This window comes from Syngnathoides biaculeatus, chromosome 6 (assembly GCF_019802595.1).
Source record: "Syngnathoides biaculeatus isolate LvHL_M chromosome 6, ASM1980259v1, whole genome shotgun sequence".
NCBI classification, from domain to species: domain Eukaryota; kingdom Metazoa; phylum Chordata; class Actinopteri; order Syngnathiformes; family Syngnathidae; genus Syngnathoides; species Syngnathoides biaculeatus.
Genome location: NC_084645.1, coordinates 33,467,602 through 33,485,272, shown reverse-complemented (window position 1 = coordinate 33,485,272; position 17,671 = coordinate 33,467,602). Strand labels below are relative to the sequence as shown.

At 41.4% G+C, this 17,671-nt stretch overlaps 1 protein-coding gene and 1 long non-coding RNA gene across 3 annotated transcripts in view; one reads left to right on the top strand and one right to left on the bottom strand.

Moving 5' to 3' along the window:
- Window positions 1-7,640: 7,640 nt before the first annotated feature.
- LOC133501720 (uncharacterized) lies at window positions 7,641-11,664 on the bottom strand. The gene is made up of 3 exons (XR_009795256.1): window positions 11,569-11,664; window positions 9,755-9,933; window positions 7,641-9,658 (listed from the first exon to the last, which is right to left on the bottom strand). It is a non-coding gene; the product is annotated as an uncharacterized LOC133501720 (long non-coding RNA).
- Window positions 11,665-12,139: 475 nt separating this feature from the next.
- Window positions 12,140-17,671, top strand: part of megf11 (multiple EGF-like-domains 11) — a 126,243-nt gene continuing 120,711 nt past the window's right edge. For both annotated transcript variants that reach the window (XM_061821595.1, XM_061821594.1), the window contains exon 1: window positions 12,140-12,347. The gene's annotated coding sequence lies outside the window, so the exon portion shown is untranslated. The remainder of the gene's footprint in view (window positions 12,348-17,671) is intronic.

Here is a 17,671-nt window from a genome sequence, read left to right as displayed (position 1 = left end):
ACATAATTCAAATTAAAATAATATCAAAGTACATCACCAAATAAAAATATCACAAAATAATGTATGAATGACAATAAAATCCTGTTAATGTTCTTCGTCTCTGTGAAGTCTGGGTTTAATTGAACTGTATTGAATATTATTCTTTAAATGCAACAGGTACATTCATGGGTAATTGTGCATATTGCCATGTCATTGAAGACAATTTAATTGTTTTTCCTCTAATTATACATAAGTGGTATGGATAGAACAGCAACATAATTTGTAGTATATGATAACCACTCATAACGGAACACACAGTAAAACACATAACACATTAAATATAATGTGATAATTTTCAGACCAATTAAGTAAAAAATATATAATCACAGCCTGCTAGCTCTCTCACAGCACAGTTATGTACTGAGGCAACATTAGTTTGGTTGGCATTAAACCTGAGACCGCTCAACTTTTCTGGCTACTTAAAGCATATAAAAAGTGAGTAGTTGTTCATTGACAATGCATTAAAATGAACTAAAAATCTTTGTGCATATGGAAAGGGGAGCTAATATCTACTAAGCCCAATTGCAATGAAGTTATGTACATTTGTAATTGGAGATATGTCTCAGATGGAAATCGCATGGGGACTGCTTGCATGCTTGGCAACTGAGTGCAAAAATGACATTTCCTCCTCTTTGGTTATTCTGTACACAGTTGGTGCACTTTTAAACGTTCGGGTGCTCTAAGCCTAAAGCATCCCCAAATCCGGCCAAACCCTTGAAACACACTGCCCCGTGTGGCATGAAGATCGCACGTCAAGCTTGACTTGAGCGATGGAAATGCGCTGTGACGTCTCAGCACATTGTCCTGGCTGCAGACACACAAGGCCGCCGAGATGTGTCTGCCTCACCAAAGTACAACTCGGTGCCAGGAAAAAAAAAAAAAAAACCCTCTTTCTCCATAAAGTAGCGTTGTTAGACAGGGAGGAAAGATTGCCCATGTCCTGTCTCAGCCTCCTGGACAGAAGCCGTATAAATTCAAAGTTGCTTTTTTTTTTTTTTTTTTTTTTTTACAAATTGGCATACGTGCACTCGGGCAGAGCAAGCGTCTAATAACATTCTCCCATGTGGACTATAAAACATCTTCGCTAACCGAGGAGTTCATTTTCATTGCATTTAACATCAGAGAGAAAAATGTGTTTTTTAGAGATGTGCTGCAACAACGTATACCATAATTCTTTGTCAAGCCTTTCAGGCATTGTGTTTCAGATTTATGTTGTCATTTTTGACAATGTATGTATTTGTCAAAGTCAGCTGGGATAGGCTCCAGCACTCCTCCCGACTCTTGTGAGGATGAGCGGCTTGGAAAATGAAATAGAAATGTACAAAAAATGTTTTTGCTCATTGTGACTTCGCTTGGATGTCTGACCTTCATGGTGTAGGACGATTTATGTGCAAAGAAGTGAGAATATTCACCGAATGAGGGAATAAGAGGAATCAAAGTAATACATACAAGATTAAATTTATTACAGAGCATCTTGTTGGGAATTCAGCTGAGGTTCACTTTCAACTGATGTGACCAACGCTATTAAGTTCATTTACAGTAGTTGTGGAAGATAATATGCAGCATTGTACCTTATAGATATTGGATTATTTTAAAAGAGTAACGTTTAGATGGAGCGATGGCTTCTCATGAGGACAACATTTTTACATTGTAAGCCACGTTGGGTTAGTAACGTACTTGCAGTGATTTCCAACCATGAATAAAAAAAAAAAACAAATATTCACGACTTATTATATATATATATATATATTATATATATATATATATATATATATATATATATATATATTTTATACAAATGGAAACAGGTGTATCCGCAGGTTTATTGTCATCCTCTGCCATCTAGTGGCGCGACTGACATTACGCTCTATCAGGGTTTGAAAGTTGGAAGTTGTTGAACTAAAAGAAATACTTCTCAGTATTTCAGTACTACAACACAGCCAACTCCAGTACAGTAATGGCTTGATATACGAGTTACTTGACGTACGCGTTTGAGGAGATATGAGCTGTTGATTGGCTGATTATTTATTTATTTTGCTTTTTCTTGCATAGAAAATGTAATATACTATACGAGTAGTGTATGGTGGCCGTGAACTCAACTCTTTTCTCAACAAGCAGCAGTTTGCCAGACATTTCCCGTCCTGGGCGTAGGCGGCCGCCTACAGCGCCACCTGCTGGAGCGTCCCGCTCGAGAATTTTTTTTAAATATATATAATAAAATCCTAAAATAATTTGCAACCTTCCCAATAGTTTACCTTTTTTGTCTTTAAAAATATCAAATAAAATTACAAAATAAGCCATAATTATTGCGTGTCACCTGGCAAATCACGTCATTTGAGGTTGGGGCACATCCAAGTCTGCGAACGAGCAATGGGTCAGACAGAATAGGACGGGTGATTTTCTCCATCCATCCATTTTCTTAGCCACTTATCCTCACAAGGGTCGCAGGAATGCTGGAGCCTGTCACCAGGCAGGAGCCAGGGTACACCCTGAACTAGTTGCCAGCCAATCACAGGGCACATAGAGACAAACAGCTGAACTCACAATCACACCTAATTTAGAGTGTCCAATTAATGTTGCATGTTTTTGGGATGTGGGAGGAAACTGGAGTGCTCGGAGGAAACGCATCCAGGGACGGGGAGAACATGATTATTTTTTCCATCATGAAAAGGACAGCTCAGCCTTTGGGTGCACAGTCCTGCAAAAGATGAAAAGCGGAGGAGGTAAAGTAGAAATTTACTGTCAATCAAAACATAAAAGAAAAAGAATTCCACGTTGCACCACATACACAAACAACCACATACCTTTGCCTCCTGTTAGCCTAGTGCAAACACAATGTAAATGCCAAAGACTGGCGAATGTATACCATCATTGGTTTCAGTGATGCATCAGCACGTGTAGACAGACAATATAAAAATACTCACAAGCACATCTTCTTTATCCTATATAAAGAGCAGCTCATTTGGCTCCGGTTTACTGAGTCACGGTAGTTGTGAAAGTCTTCTTCATTTGTCATGACTTCCTTGTCCAGCCAGTGTTGGTCCTGATTTGATGTATTCAGGCGTGCCCAAATTGAGTGTAGATTGTAGACTACTGTGTATCTGTACAGAAACAGCTATGAACTTTATATGGACTTCCTTTCAAATATACACTCTATATCTTAAAATGAAAGCTGGATCCTACAACCTTTACTGCTTTAAAAACATATGTGGAATGTTTTGCGCATGAATGTTTTCTGAGTCGTTGATTTGTCCGCCCTCACCGTTTAACTTGCACGAGTAAGTCCAGCGCAAACACGCCTGAGAGGGGCGATGGGAATTGCGACGTGGCTTGCAGAGGCCGCTAACTTCCCTTCGCAGACTTCAGTCCAACACACTACAGACAGTTTTTCTCAGCACTGCCAGTGACAGCAGACGAGACATAAAAGAGGCGCAGCCCGGAGAAGCAGAACTCACTACGTTGTTTGATGCTGAGGATTTGTTGCCTCATCCATCGCTACTCTGTGAGGGGACTTTGGGATTTGTGGTCAGGGATTAAAGCGGGGCACGACGGCCGCTTCTGAAGCCGACGATAACAGCGGCTGCTCTCCGACAGGCCCGTATGTACAAATGCAACAACAGAGGCTGGCACAGGACGGGGGCAACTTTAAGTGCATGCCCTCCAAGATGACTGCTGTCTTTGCCCTTGTGTGGCTTCTTTCTGGATCTTCAAACTGCGTTTATCTGACAGTTTGTCCATCTCCGTGATTCAGCCTGTAACTGACAGGCGATAAGTACATGGTGTACCCTGCCGGGGCAGGTTCCAGCTCCCCTGTTGAACCTGAACAAGGTAACCAGCACAGCAAACGGATGGCTTCATTCGTGAGTGTGTGCGATTGTTCATGTACATCATTTGTGTCCTCGCTAATGCGCAGCATGCACACCAGACGAGACTTTTTTTTGTTGCCTCTGCCAAGTGTGAGAGAAGCAAATTGAAAGCTGCTTTTGTTTTGATTTGAGTAGGCAGCAAAGCGGCGTTACGACAAAACTACCCAAATGATTTCTGCCTAACCTTACAGGAAGGTGGCGTACAGTATGTAGCAAGGCAAAATTCATTGCATTTTTGACGGGGGAAATTTTCTTTTTTAATCATGATTGTTTGAGACACACGGGACCCAGTCCAACCCACAATGCAAATTTAAATGTCCCATCTGTCCACGCTTTACATTTCCCGGGTAGTCTGCTAATTCATTTATTCCCAATCAATGTGCATTGAAAGTCATCCAATTTCACTTTATATATACAAAACTATTATTTATTGACTACCAAGATGATGCTCGAAGGTAGGATTAACCGGTGTATCCACGTTATAGCATTCAGACAACAGAATGGATGTGCTGAAAACTATCATTCTTTTGGACTGAAACCTGCGGTGACATTCAATTGAGCTTTGCTAACATCGAAGGTACACCAAGGTCAGTTCAACAACATGGGAAGCGGCATCATCTCATTGAAATTGGTGAGTCACGCTCATTTCATTCCAGGTTTTCGTCGGCGAACAGCAGATAGGAACAAATCGAGAGATGCGACACCATCTGACGACGGGCCCGAAGCCCACGCGTTTGCGCTCGCCTAGAGCCGACGTACTGCACAATATGTCGTCTGAAGTAGGGATCAGTGTTTCAGTGTTCTTGTGAGGTGCAAGGTAAAGCTGACAAAACAAGCGCTCTCCCTTCTTGAGATGATTTTTGTGTTTTGGTTTTGCGGAGTTGCAATTGGTTTTTGAGATAAACAGAGTGAATTTGAACTCAGTCTTAAAGCTTAACCTGTGCGGGATGTTAGTGTTCAACTAAAAAGTTCCCCATCTCACACTGGTTGAGTACATTTGTAAGTACATTAGGAAGATTATTTCAGGTTTTGTGAAATTTATTTGGTAGTGTGAAGTGACATTTTTTCACATGTAAAACTTGGCTCAGTATGTTAGGATGGCCATCACTGTACTAGGAGAGACAAACAAAAACATTTCGTGTGCCTTGACTTTTTCCAATTTTCTCAAAAGTGGAAAATTATTTTCATTCACCTGTTGAATTGTCATTTACAGTTCATTGTGGCAGTGGAAAAAGTGATGAATATGGCCCCTTTCGAGGAGCTAGAGAGATTGATTCAAAATTCACTAAACTTTGCAGTGTCCTGAGTTAAGTGATGGATTTTGATGTTCAATTTCAATTCTCACGTCTCTTCGATGCTGCGTTGTGCGGTTCGTTGCCATCTGTTCAGTGAACCAATAAAAATGCTACTTGCGAGTCTTGTCTTTTAACATTCAGGAGGAGGCGTGCCGAAGAGCACACTCCAAGGATAGCATGTGTGCAAATTGCCAATGTATCAAGAAACTTGTAGTGAAAGGTATTTACTAAATGAACTAACCAGAGATGTCATTGAAAAATGCATCAGTAGTTAAAATGTATTTTGTACTCCATGCATCTATACTGGAAATAGATTGCTTTCATATTGGATTGTTCTAGTTTCAAGGGTCACTAAATTTACACAATGGTGGCAGAAGAGTAATGAAGCGGGATCCGGGGGTACCGATGGTTGAGTTTGTTGCCCAAGGACGCTCCAGCTGGACTGAAAAAGGATCAATGAATTGAACCTACAACCTTGTGGAAAGCCACACTGGCACCCGAGCCAAGATGGCCCGGAACACTGTGAGTTTCCACATTACAGTCTACTAAAGTACTGTATACTGTTTGTTATCACTCTCGTTATGCACGAGATATGGCAGTGATGACAGATATCATTTGATACTGAAGAATATGATGCAATTGATTAAATGTGATACATGAACTAAATAGAATATCATGCGATAGAGAGATGATGGCGAAAATGTCATGATAGAAAGATATGTTAAATAAAATAGATTTAATCAACATGATACAGTACATGGGTAGAAGCTGCAAAGCTAAGAGCTAGCGGCCTGTTCAGGGTGTAGCTTACCTCTCGCCCAAAATCGGGTGGGATATTATTCATGATCCTCATAATGATAACCAGTGTAGAACATTAATGCATGCATGGAAGTTATGGCAGGCTACAGAGTCAAATGGGATAATATTTCCAGTGCAATGCCATAGATAGATAAAGGTACAGGATTATCAGGAACTACAACTTATTCAGTTTTTGATAACATGCATCATAATGTTGGAACATAAACATATACTCTAACAAGAAATACAGTTTTTGGTTTTTTCTTTTAAACCCAATTTTTTGAGATAAACTGGTTTCCTGGTGAAACTTCAGCAAGGGTGACAAATTCTCACCTGAGTTAGCAAGATGAAGCCTCTTGGTGAGTTGCTTGGTTAGTACCAAAAAAAAAAAGGTGTCACTTTAAGAAAAAAGAAGTCTTGGTCTGTTGAATGGGTCACTTTTTGTTGTTCTTTAATAACGTCTTTGTCAGAGTAAAATGATGTTAGCTGTTGTTTTGTTTATCAACAGGCACACAATTTCTGAGTGGAATTTTATACAAAGGTACATCATATGTTTAATTAATTAAGGCGTTTGTGTCCTTTTTGTCTTGAGCGCACAATTTGAATTGGCCTTCTTTGTGACTTTTGCAATTATCACTTTCTTTGTTCTCTTTGTGCATCTATCTCAAAAGCACATATATGGACCAAATTGGATAGCTACTGCATGTGTTTTGTTGACATAAAAGAAATCATACTTCATTTACTTCAATCTGTGGAAGCCATTAACGAACCCCCCGGATTCCATTAATGTATTAACCAATTTGTAGATATGTTTTCTCATCAAAATGTTGCTCTGTTGTTGCGATGAATAGGAGAAAGATAGCCACTTACGAGAGCTCAGGTGTAAAATTAGGTATTGACCTATGCAGTGCACACTTGTCAGTGAATATTGTGCTCGATGCATGATGACTGAAATGATTTTAGTGTTTTGTGACTTCATGTAGCAGAGAAACGCTTCCCGACAGAAGCGCGAGTCTTCTGTGATGTGTTGGAAACGAACAGTCTGTAAACATTCTGGAAAAAGAACACACTTGAGTAGCACAATGGTGCAGCAAGGACCCCAACCTGATTCTGTGAAAAGGATTTAAAAAAAGATAATAAAGAAGAGTAGGATTGCAAACACGGTCGAAAGCATCTTGGGCCGTATGTATGATTAAGGGGTGGGGGTCTCTTACATACACATGCAAACACCATACACCTTCCTTAGTATTATGGCACATGTGCAGTGTCCCACGTGCTGGTTCTGACTTTATTTATTCACCTGAAACAGCTTGAGCAGCTCTTTCACCTCTAATGTGCATCCTGAAAGAAACTCATTCCACGTGATCTGCTTTACTCGAGAATTGAGGCGTTCGCTTTAGCACAAAAACAAAAATACTCGCTCTGATCATAATAATTAAACTTTTCCAGCCAATTTGATCACCCTTCCTTTATACGATATTGACTGTTGCGATCATGCAGCCAAAAGGAATCAGACAAAGAAATTGTATCTTGGTTTATTTATGATTTTGCATGGTAGAACAGTCATCCCACAAAGATAATCCATTGAAGTCAAGCCTGTGTCCAATTCCAATTTTCATGCATTTAGTCATAAGTCCTCAAGATGAAAATCAACTCACACTCTGCTGTATTTACAATAATTCTCTTGCACCCAACGCGGAGAACCAGATCCCCCACCTGCAAGAAGACTGAGTGAAAGCGTCCCGCAAATAATGGTGCACCTCTTGAGCTGTCAGGTCAGTGCCTTGCTTAAGTGGGCAGGAGGCTGACGAGCACCTCTCCAACAACCAGGTGCCATTTGTCCGCAGCAGGTCTTGAACCCTGACCCTGCGGTTAGTCTTCAGTGAGTCTAACATATTTTGGGAATGGTTTTGAAATGTGCGCAATCGGACAACTCATTTGCCACAAAAACATTCTTGCAACTAACGACATTAATCAATTCCCTTAAGGGTTCACTGTCATAAAATGCATGATTTTTAGTATGTTATTAATGAAAAAAAGGCAGCTGGAATGGACCCATCCGTTTTTTCATCACACGACATGATTTTGACGTATATGGCTTTTTGTCACTCCCGCCATGAAAATCCTCTCGAGGGATTTGTTTTGGTGAAGAAGCAGGAAGTGACGTTAAGGGCAGTAGCTACTAGCTACTCGTTTTACCTGCTGGAAAGTAGCTCTTTGTTCCTTCGTGTTAGCCAAAATGCCGGCTCGTTGTATTGCTGGATATCGTTCGAACACTCGGTAGGATGGATTCATTCTTCATACTTTTCAAAAAGACCCGGTTCATCGTGAAAAATGGATTGCACGGGTACAATGGATGAGAGCTTCGTGGGTTCCAAATGACAGGTAGGTGTGTATACAGCTACTAAAAAAAATAGTTTGGGAGAGGGGGGCCTAATCCTCTCAGAATGTAACAAAAGATGCTCGTACATAAGTCAAGGGTGCTAAATGTGTCGATGTACCCGTCAGCACCGAGTACCGGGGACAAGGCCCGCCTTCGGCGAACACTGCTTCGACCGGGCTGGCTCATACATACTGTCTGGGAGTCTGTTGTTAGTTAGAAGTGATCCGCATATCTCTAAATATGGCTCGAAACGATAGGGTAATATTACCGCGGTCACTTCACTAGATTGTGTCCCATAGTAGGTGGCAAAGCATGTTTTCAATGGCGAATGTCCCGGTGTGACGTCACGGATAGGAGATGCAGCCAATATGGCGACCACTTGGATGTCGAATGAGACTTCCGCAACTTTGCGCATGGGTGACGCGCTCTCCTCTCATATTTATAATATAAGTGAATAATGTTATATGTATTTTTCATTACAATATCTATTTTAGAATATTTATAGGCATGACACTTAACCTTTAAATAAGGCTATGGATGGAGAAGAGCTTGCTTCTTGTGGTTTGGTTACACTGCATAGTAAGTGTTTGAATAGCTAAATTTGATAGTCTGTATTTTTTTAAAAAATGCGTTACGGTACAATGTTAGGCTGCAACAGTACACGATAAAAAGAATTATTTCACATTTTATCAGTGCTCACTTTGAATCAAACTCAACATTTGTCATGGAAAAGACACTCTAGTTTTCACTTAAACGACAATTGAGATGACAAATATTTAATTTTACAACTACTGATCTCTACTACTGAAATACAGTTATATATATTTATGAATTATTCCTATAAGTTTAAAAAAATGGTGTTGCTTAGAACATATTTGATACAGAGTTGCTGCCATGTTTAGTGTGCGCAAGCAATTCTTGCAATGATGACGTGGAATGGCTGTTGTAAAATTGTCATGATGCTGTTCTCTGTGGAGCTGAGCTAGCCGCTTGCGAGCAACATGTATCGTCAGCGGAAAAGAGTTAAAAATGTCAAACCGTGGCGCTTTTTGATGCAATTTCAAATCACGACGGAATACACACAAAAAAAGGGGTTAAAAATCATTCATTGCTTTCTCAAAAAGATCAAGTTGAGGAAATAGTGTGAGGATGTGGCCAGAAGAGTTGAGCTGTGAAAGATTAGCAGTTGTTCGAAGCCTTTGATCGGCCCCAGCTCTCCGGCGTGTCTGGGTATCAACGGCGGCTTAAATCCAGTGCAGTGCCGACGATTTTGTGGCCTACACAGCCACATGTGACAGTTAAAAGCAGAGCAAAAAGACGCAAAAGACAGCATCTACAAATACACCACCGAAAATGATAAACTTTCTTCCCACCTGTCATCTTCATCCCCATTTCTTGTTTATTCTTCTCTCTCTCTCGTCACTTTCCTGATTACAGTCTCGAAGTGAAATGGCTGAACAACTTCCATCGCTACCAGGGGCTGCTGATGTGGCTACTGCTCCAAAATGCGGGCGTTGGGCACACCCACATTTGACATAGCGAACAGGATGCACTACGACAAAAAAAAAAAAAAAAACAATGGCTGCCTATATTGAAATTATGAGCTGTAGAAATAAATCGACTTGGAAATGATTATCTAAGGTGTATGTTATTGCTATGTTACTCTAGTTGAAAGAGATCGTATATACCAAACATGTCATTGAAAACAGAGGTCCGCTTTAACACTTAGCAACATTTAAAAAAAAAAAAAAAATCACGCACATTAAATACTGTCCATACTATAATTTTAAGGTTTACATTTTAGGTCAGTATTAAATAACAGATTTATTAATTCTATATCTTACATGGAATAACATTCATGCACATCACAAATGTAAGATTCTGTGATTGGTGGAATGGCAGCTAACTACTCACATGGTAACCACAATCTAGCCTTGATGTTAAAGTTCACCAAAGGTAATGTTTCATGTTAGGTAAGCCAAGCTGTCAAGTATTCCAGGTCATTCAGTTAAACAGTCTCAGTTTTATTTGCACTTGTTTTCACACTAATATTCTTCTGCGGTGTGTTTGGGAAAAAAAAAGAAAAAAGAAATAAGCCAATTATCGACTTCATTAGTGCCTTTAGGGCAACACACACAGATGTTTGTTGGAGTGATAGTTGTTTATGTGGACACTTAAGTCATGTGTTGTACATTTACGACCGCGTGCAAAGATTGGCCAGAATCTCTCAGTTTTTCAAGACCTCATTTTATCACATCAAAGGAGATTTGAAAAATTATAAACATCTGATATTAACTGATTAAAGTTAACCAGAAAAAACACAAACAAGTGTCGGTCGAATTGTCTTTCTGTTTCATGTCTAGCTTATCCTCCTGATCTGGGCCGCCAAAATGGCGGACATACTGCAGATCAGGTGAGGGGAAACTGTCAATGCTATCAATCAAGATATCAACCACCGTTACTACATCCTTAAAGGTCAAGTGCTACGGCTATAAACATTCTAAAATAGATATTGTAATGAAAAATACATATAACTATTCACTTCAATGTCTGTACGAAAAAATAAATATGAGCGGAGACCGCGTCATCCATGCGCAAAGTCTCACTCGACATCCAAGTGGTAGCCATATTGCCAGCTATGTCTGTTCATTACATCACACCGGGACATTCGCCATTGAAAACACGCTGTGCCACCAGCTATGGGACACAGTAGCTCTTTTCAAAGAAGAGAACATCTCACAATCGAGTGAAGTGACTGGGGCAATTTTACTTGTTTCGAGCCATATTTAGATGATATCTGGATCACTTCTCACTAACAACAAACTCCCAGACAGTATGTATGAGCCAGCCTGGCCGAAGCCATCCGCCGCGGATTAGGCGCTGCCGAAACCGTCCGCCGCAGACACAATCGAGTGAAGTGACCCAGGCAATATCACCCTATCGTTTTGTTTTGAGTCATATTTAGATGATATGTGGATCACTTCTAACTTACAACAGACTCCAAGACAGTATATATAAGGCACCCCGGCCGAAGCTGTCTGTGGCGGACGAGGTGGGGCCGACGGGAACATCGACACATTTAGCACTCCTGGCTTATGTACGAGGATCCTTTGTTACATTCTGAGAGGATTAGTACCCCCTCCCCCCCCAACAATTTTTTTTTTTTAGTATCTGTATACACACCTACCTGTCATTTGGAACCCACGAAGCTCTCGTCCTTTGCACCTGTGCAATCCATTTTTCACAACGTACTCGATCTTTTTGAAAAGTATGAAGAATGAATCCATCCTCCCGAGTGTTCGAACAATATCGAGCAGGTAAAACTAGTGGAAAAATACGAGACCGCCTGAGTGGGAGTCTGCTACTAACGTCACTTCCTGCTTTTTTCATGGCGGGAGTGACAAAAAGCCGTCAAAATCATGTTGTGTGTGGACAGGTCCATTCCGGTTGTCTTTTTTCCCCCCATTAATAACATACTAGAAATCCTGCATTTCATGACAGTGGACCTTTATGTCATCATCATCAGGTTGAAAAAAGTAACAGGAGTAAAATGTAGAGGTGTCTGTTTTCAAATGAGAGTAAGTAGTCAAGAAATCAAAAAGATACAGTATGGATACTATGGAAAAAAAAATCTACTTAAGTACTGTCGGTACATTTACAGGTGCGTGGTTCCAAATACATGCAGGGTTGGACGAGGGTGGGCGCGGCCAGGGCATCAGCGCCCGTGACGTCAGCAGAGTTTAAAGTGGGCCGCGCTTGAGCCTCAGATAAGGATCCGCTGAGAAGAGAAGGAGACCGAGACCGAGACGGAGACGGACGGGAGACGTGCCAGTGGCAGTAGTGGGACGCCGCTGCATCGTTTGTGGCTCAGGTTTGCAGAACCTGCACTCAATCATGGAACAGCGTGACACCCGCACGACCCGGAACTAAACAACTTTGCACCCCACGCTCCGCATACCTCCAGGGGTGAGTTTGGGTTCATCTCTTTCATAATCGAAATGTTGTGAATTTAAATGGCTATTGTTTCCCCCCCCCCTTCTTGTTCTATTTGGTTGTTTGTAATTTCGTACGAGTTGAGAGCGCACGCATGTTTTTGTTTTTGTTCAGAATCTGTCGCGCTGATAAATTGGGCTTTCTATTTAATTGGGCTGTTGGCGAGTCGATGCTACGGAAAGAGGCGTCGTATGCCAAAAGAGGGGGCAAAAAAAAAAAAAAAAAAAAATCACTGGTTCAGCCAGGAGAGCTTTTCAATTTACCGGCCGCCCATACGTTGTGTCGTACGGTTCCGCAACGTTATGAGTTGAAAGCCAAATAAACCCAGATGACGTGTGCGCTTCTGAGGAGATGAGTTGTGAATTGAAGTGCAACCGTGTGGAATTTAAATTCTCTGAGTGAAGCCTAATAACATCTCATTCTCTCCCCAATTAACTCGTCTCATAATTCTTTTCTTACTTCTCCCGAAATGTTTGGGTTTCGCTTTAAATGGCCGCTTGAATCCAATCGCCGACCACAGTCTACAATGCTCGAAATGAAGTTGTGTCCTTCACGAGGGCGGTGAGGGCGACTGATAAATATTCGGATTCAGATCAACCGTAACACGCGCATACGTTGTTTCACGATTGAACCACTAGATGGCAGAGGAGTGCAAAAATAGGAACCTGATTAAACTCGCTTTAGGCTCTTCATCAAAGTCCGGATTGTTTAACTCACCCATTGGCATTTATTTAATGGGATTCCAAAAACATGCATGGTAGGTTAATTGAGACTCTAAATTTGTACGGATGTGTGAATGTGAGAGCCAATGGTTTTTTTTTAAATATGTGCCCTGGGACTGGCTGGCTGGCTGGCGACCAGTTCAGGGTTTCGTCCACTGAGACTATGCAGTATGGATGGATTGAGCTGCATTGCTGGGAAATAAATGCATCTAAAAAAAAAAAAAACGAACTCAATTTAGAAGAAATACAGAGTTTTGGCACATGCTCATTTGAAACAAATGGAGGGTATAGTGTAGTCTGGCTGTTTTTCACTATTAGGGCCGCTTAAATTATGTTGTGGCTGCAGTTCTGCATGACTTCCCCAAGGCCATGAATCATAATTGAATTATATTTACTTGAGTGCATGTTTGGATTATTTTATATGCATTGATGGTTGGGAAAAAATATATTTAGAATCACTTTATTCCATGAAATACTTGCTTTGTTTCTACATTTTCAACCAGTCACTCCACATTTAAATATGTAGAAAATATGAAACGCTTTCAGCCAATTAAAAAAGTAATTTATTGCAGGAAATAGTTTGCACCAATAGAAAAATACAAACCCCAAACACGGTCATAAAAAATTAAGAACTGTCAAATATTTGTATTATGGCATATATTTATTCAGTAAGCATGTACTGTCCAATTGTGTGCATACTTTGTCCAATATTTATATAACGTTCTTGTTTTTTAACACTTTTTTTTCTTTTATTCTGTGGATTGGTTGGATAAGTTTAAGCGAGTTGCCGTTTGCTGGCTTACTGTAACATAGAAAATGTGCTTTAATGAGAGCAGGACACTTTCCTTTGCTGAGTCTGGACATGCTAAACGAGAACATCAAGCAGGTCCTTCAAGGGCACAATAAAAGTGTCCCCCCCCCCCCCTTAATCAACACATGAAATTAGTGCTGATTAATGAACGTCTGAGATGAAGGAATGTAGACATTTCACTTGGGACGCGTGGCTTTCAGTGGTCCTGGTTGTATTTTCATATTCTCTCTTGATGACAAATAGTGGAAAGTATTTGTGTTCATGTGAGATTTTAACACCGGCTGGATTGTGGAAAAACACATGGTTACTTATAGTTTTAATTTATCAGTATGCTCATTTGGATGTACACTCACTATCCATTAATTAAAAATAACCACCAGTGTACCATGCTATTAATGTGTACTGAGGATTGTGTGGGGATGTTGCCACGTGTTGTGCGCTAATGATGCAAAGTGTCAAGTTTGCAAGGTCACCTCATTACAGCAAGCTCAGCACTGCGGACCCCCATTTTTTTTTAAACGACATGTGAACACCTCAACATACATTGTTGCAATTCAAGGCAGACTTGAACGTTTTTATTTTGCAGTTTTGTTGCAGTCTGTCAAAACACCTCAAAAGCAACAACTTCCAATGACCTTTTCCGCAAATTAAGCTGTTTTTGCGCGGCCCTGACTGATGGTTCTTATTATTTCAGCAAAAAGCACGGTGAATGCCGGGAAAACACCCTGGAGCCATAACAAGTACATTAGGAGAAGTTAATAAAATACATGGCGGTAGGGTGTGCACTTTGCTTTACTTGTGAAAGCTGTGACATTTACATGTTTGTGGAGAAGGAGTGAAAACAATGAAAGACTGCACGTAGCATCTCGCGTTGTGTACAGACGCGGCAACGAATTTAAGACCACTTGCGCAGCATCTTTCTGTTCCTTTCTTGCTCGGAGGGACAGACTTTGTCACAAAACAATATCGCAAAAATGAGATGCTAAAATAATGATGACCCAGTCTCATTTGATTTCACAAATCTTGGCTCTGTTTAGTTGACACAAAGCGGGTGTACTGATATTCAATTATTGAATAGATAATCGTTTTCAGACCACTTCAGAGAAATTAGATAATTTCCGGCAGTATACTAGATTATCGCTCAGGGCATCTTAATGTGCTCTGGAAGCTGGTTGGGAATCACTGCAATACGACATCAAATATTCTCCCTCCACAGAGATAATGCTGGGTATTGTCATTGTTGTTTGCAATGGCTGTATTACAACACAAGGGCATCAAATACTTTAATTCTCAGTGTATACTAGTACAAGTAGTGGTATGTGGGCTCTCTTTTAGCAGTATGTGAATTTATGCCCAAATACAGTTCAGTTGTTGTTGTAGCCAGGCAATCGCATTGTTCATTCGAGTTTCAGGAAGGCAGCCACTTCCTTCGGGCGTTTCCACAGGTCCGTTACGGTCAGCGTAGTGGTAGCCGCTGCACAGTTGAAGATGTGCTGCGTGTTGTGAGGGCCCCGTCCGCATTTCGGGCCGAGGTTGACGATAGTATCGTCGACACGAGCCATATAGTGATTGAGCACGCGGCTTCATTCGGAGCAGAGTTGCGATAGTTTCGATCTTGTGGCCTGTGCAAGATCGATTTCGGTTCTGTCCATCTCAGTGGGTAGGGTAGCCACCAAGGATGACTATCGGTTTGTAGCAGGCCACTGCGTCTTCAACGGCTGTTTGAGGGAGCCTATGTAGCCCGTTTCGGTAGGAAGATTGTTCGTCGAACACCGTGTCGGTGGGGATGTCTCCGTCGATGTCTTGACGGTATTTACGAACGTCATGGCGCAGTAAGCGCGGTTCAGGTGATTTGTTTGACACCTGATGGCACGGGTTTGCAGTTGTCTGGCAGCGTAGCAGATACCGCCGGGTGAGTAGTTCGTTGTGTTGCTTCACCGGTAGGATTTTGGTCTCCCGATGCAGGTGTCCATGTATTAGTACAGTGGAACCTTAATGAAACGGTCCCCAACATAACGGACATCAAATAAAAAGGACCGTTAGACTGAGCATTGGTTACCAAAATAGTTTCCATTTTTCAGTTAAAGTGCCACTGTCATGAAATGCATGATTTTTAGTATGTTATTAATTAAAAAAACGGCAGCCAATATGGACCCATGCGTTTTTTTCACCACAAAAGATGTTTTTGATGTATACAGCTTTTTGTAACTACCGCCATGAAAATCCTCTCGAGGGATTTTTTTTTTTTTTTTTTTGCAAGAAGAAGCAGGAAGTGACGTAAAGTACAGACGCGCCCTCAAGTGGACTTGTTTGTTTCCATTAGTTTTACCTTCGGGAAGGTAGCTCCTTGTTCCTTTGTGTTAGCCAAAATCCCGGCTCGTTGCATTGCTGGACATTGCTTGAACACTCGGAAAGAGGATTTACCCTACATAAGTTTGCAAGAGACCCAGTTCGTTGTAAAAAATGATTACATGGGTGCAGAGGACAAAAGCTTTGTGGGTTCCAAATGACAGGTAGGTGTAGATACAGCTACTAAAAAAAAAAAAAGAATAGTTTGGGGCGGGCCACATCATCTGTTTCTCATAATGTAACAAAAGATCCGCGTACGAAATGTGTCTGTGTGCGTCGGGCTGCTGCGTCACTTCGCCAGCGACGGCTGCGCTTCGGGCTCGAGGACGGCGGCGGCTCTGAAAAACGCTGCCACAATGCAGCACAAAGCCGCATGTGGCGACAACGCAGTAAAGCGCCCCGACTCAATGGTGGCTATGAACAACCCCCTATAGCAGCATGGCTCGGCTCCGCGATGAGCCACACCGGTGCGATGAGCTGTGTTGGGTCATCTCCGCCGCGGAAGTGGATCGGATGGGGAGGCGGTTTGGGCGTGATCGCATATCATCTGACTATGGCTCGAAACAATAGTGAAATATTGCCCCGGTAACTTCACTCGGTTGTGTGGTGTTCTCCTTTTCGAAAAGAGCTTCCGTGTCAGAAGGGGCGTGTTGGTCTCCTACAGTTAGGGTGCACCACGTGTTTTCATTGGCAAATATCCAGGTGACGTCACGGACAGAGGATGCAGGCAATATGGCGACCACTTGGATGTCGTAGAATGACACTTCTGCAACTTTGCGCATGGATGACGCGCTCTCCGCTCACATTTATTTTTTTCATGTAGACATTGAAGTGAATAATGTTATGTATTTTTCATTAAAATATGTATTTTAGAATGTTTATAGGGATGACACCTGGCCTTTAAAATGGAATTCACCAAGTCTTTCAGTTCTAAAATGTGTTTCACTAGTTGACTGGTTTTGTGGCACAATATAGGGAGAAAATGAGACTGACGTATTTGCACGTTACGCAAACACAATGTGACTCGATCCAATTCCAAAAGATGTGGTGGCCGTGTTGAATGTGAGCCAATGGCATGGGGGCCATGTGACGATGGTTATACTGTATTCGTTTACTGTGCATAGAGCGCCACGCAGTAAGAGAGCAGCTTGGCTGACGTGTCAACTCTGAGGAATCCAAAACAAGTCACTGGAGTTTGCAAAGTTAATTACGGTTCAGTGAGAGTTTTTTTTTTGTGTCAGAACCATTTGCCCGAGGCAATGGATTTGGAACTACGAAGCACATGAATTCCTCGCGGCTCATGAAAGCAACTTTCTTATGATGACTACTGTGTGTCAACAAGACCAGGCACACCGGCATGACAAGTTTGGATAAAATGTGAACGTTTTCAACATTTTCAAGCATTTGAATATTTA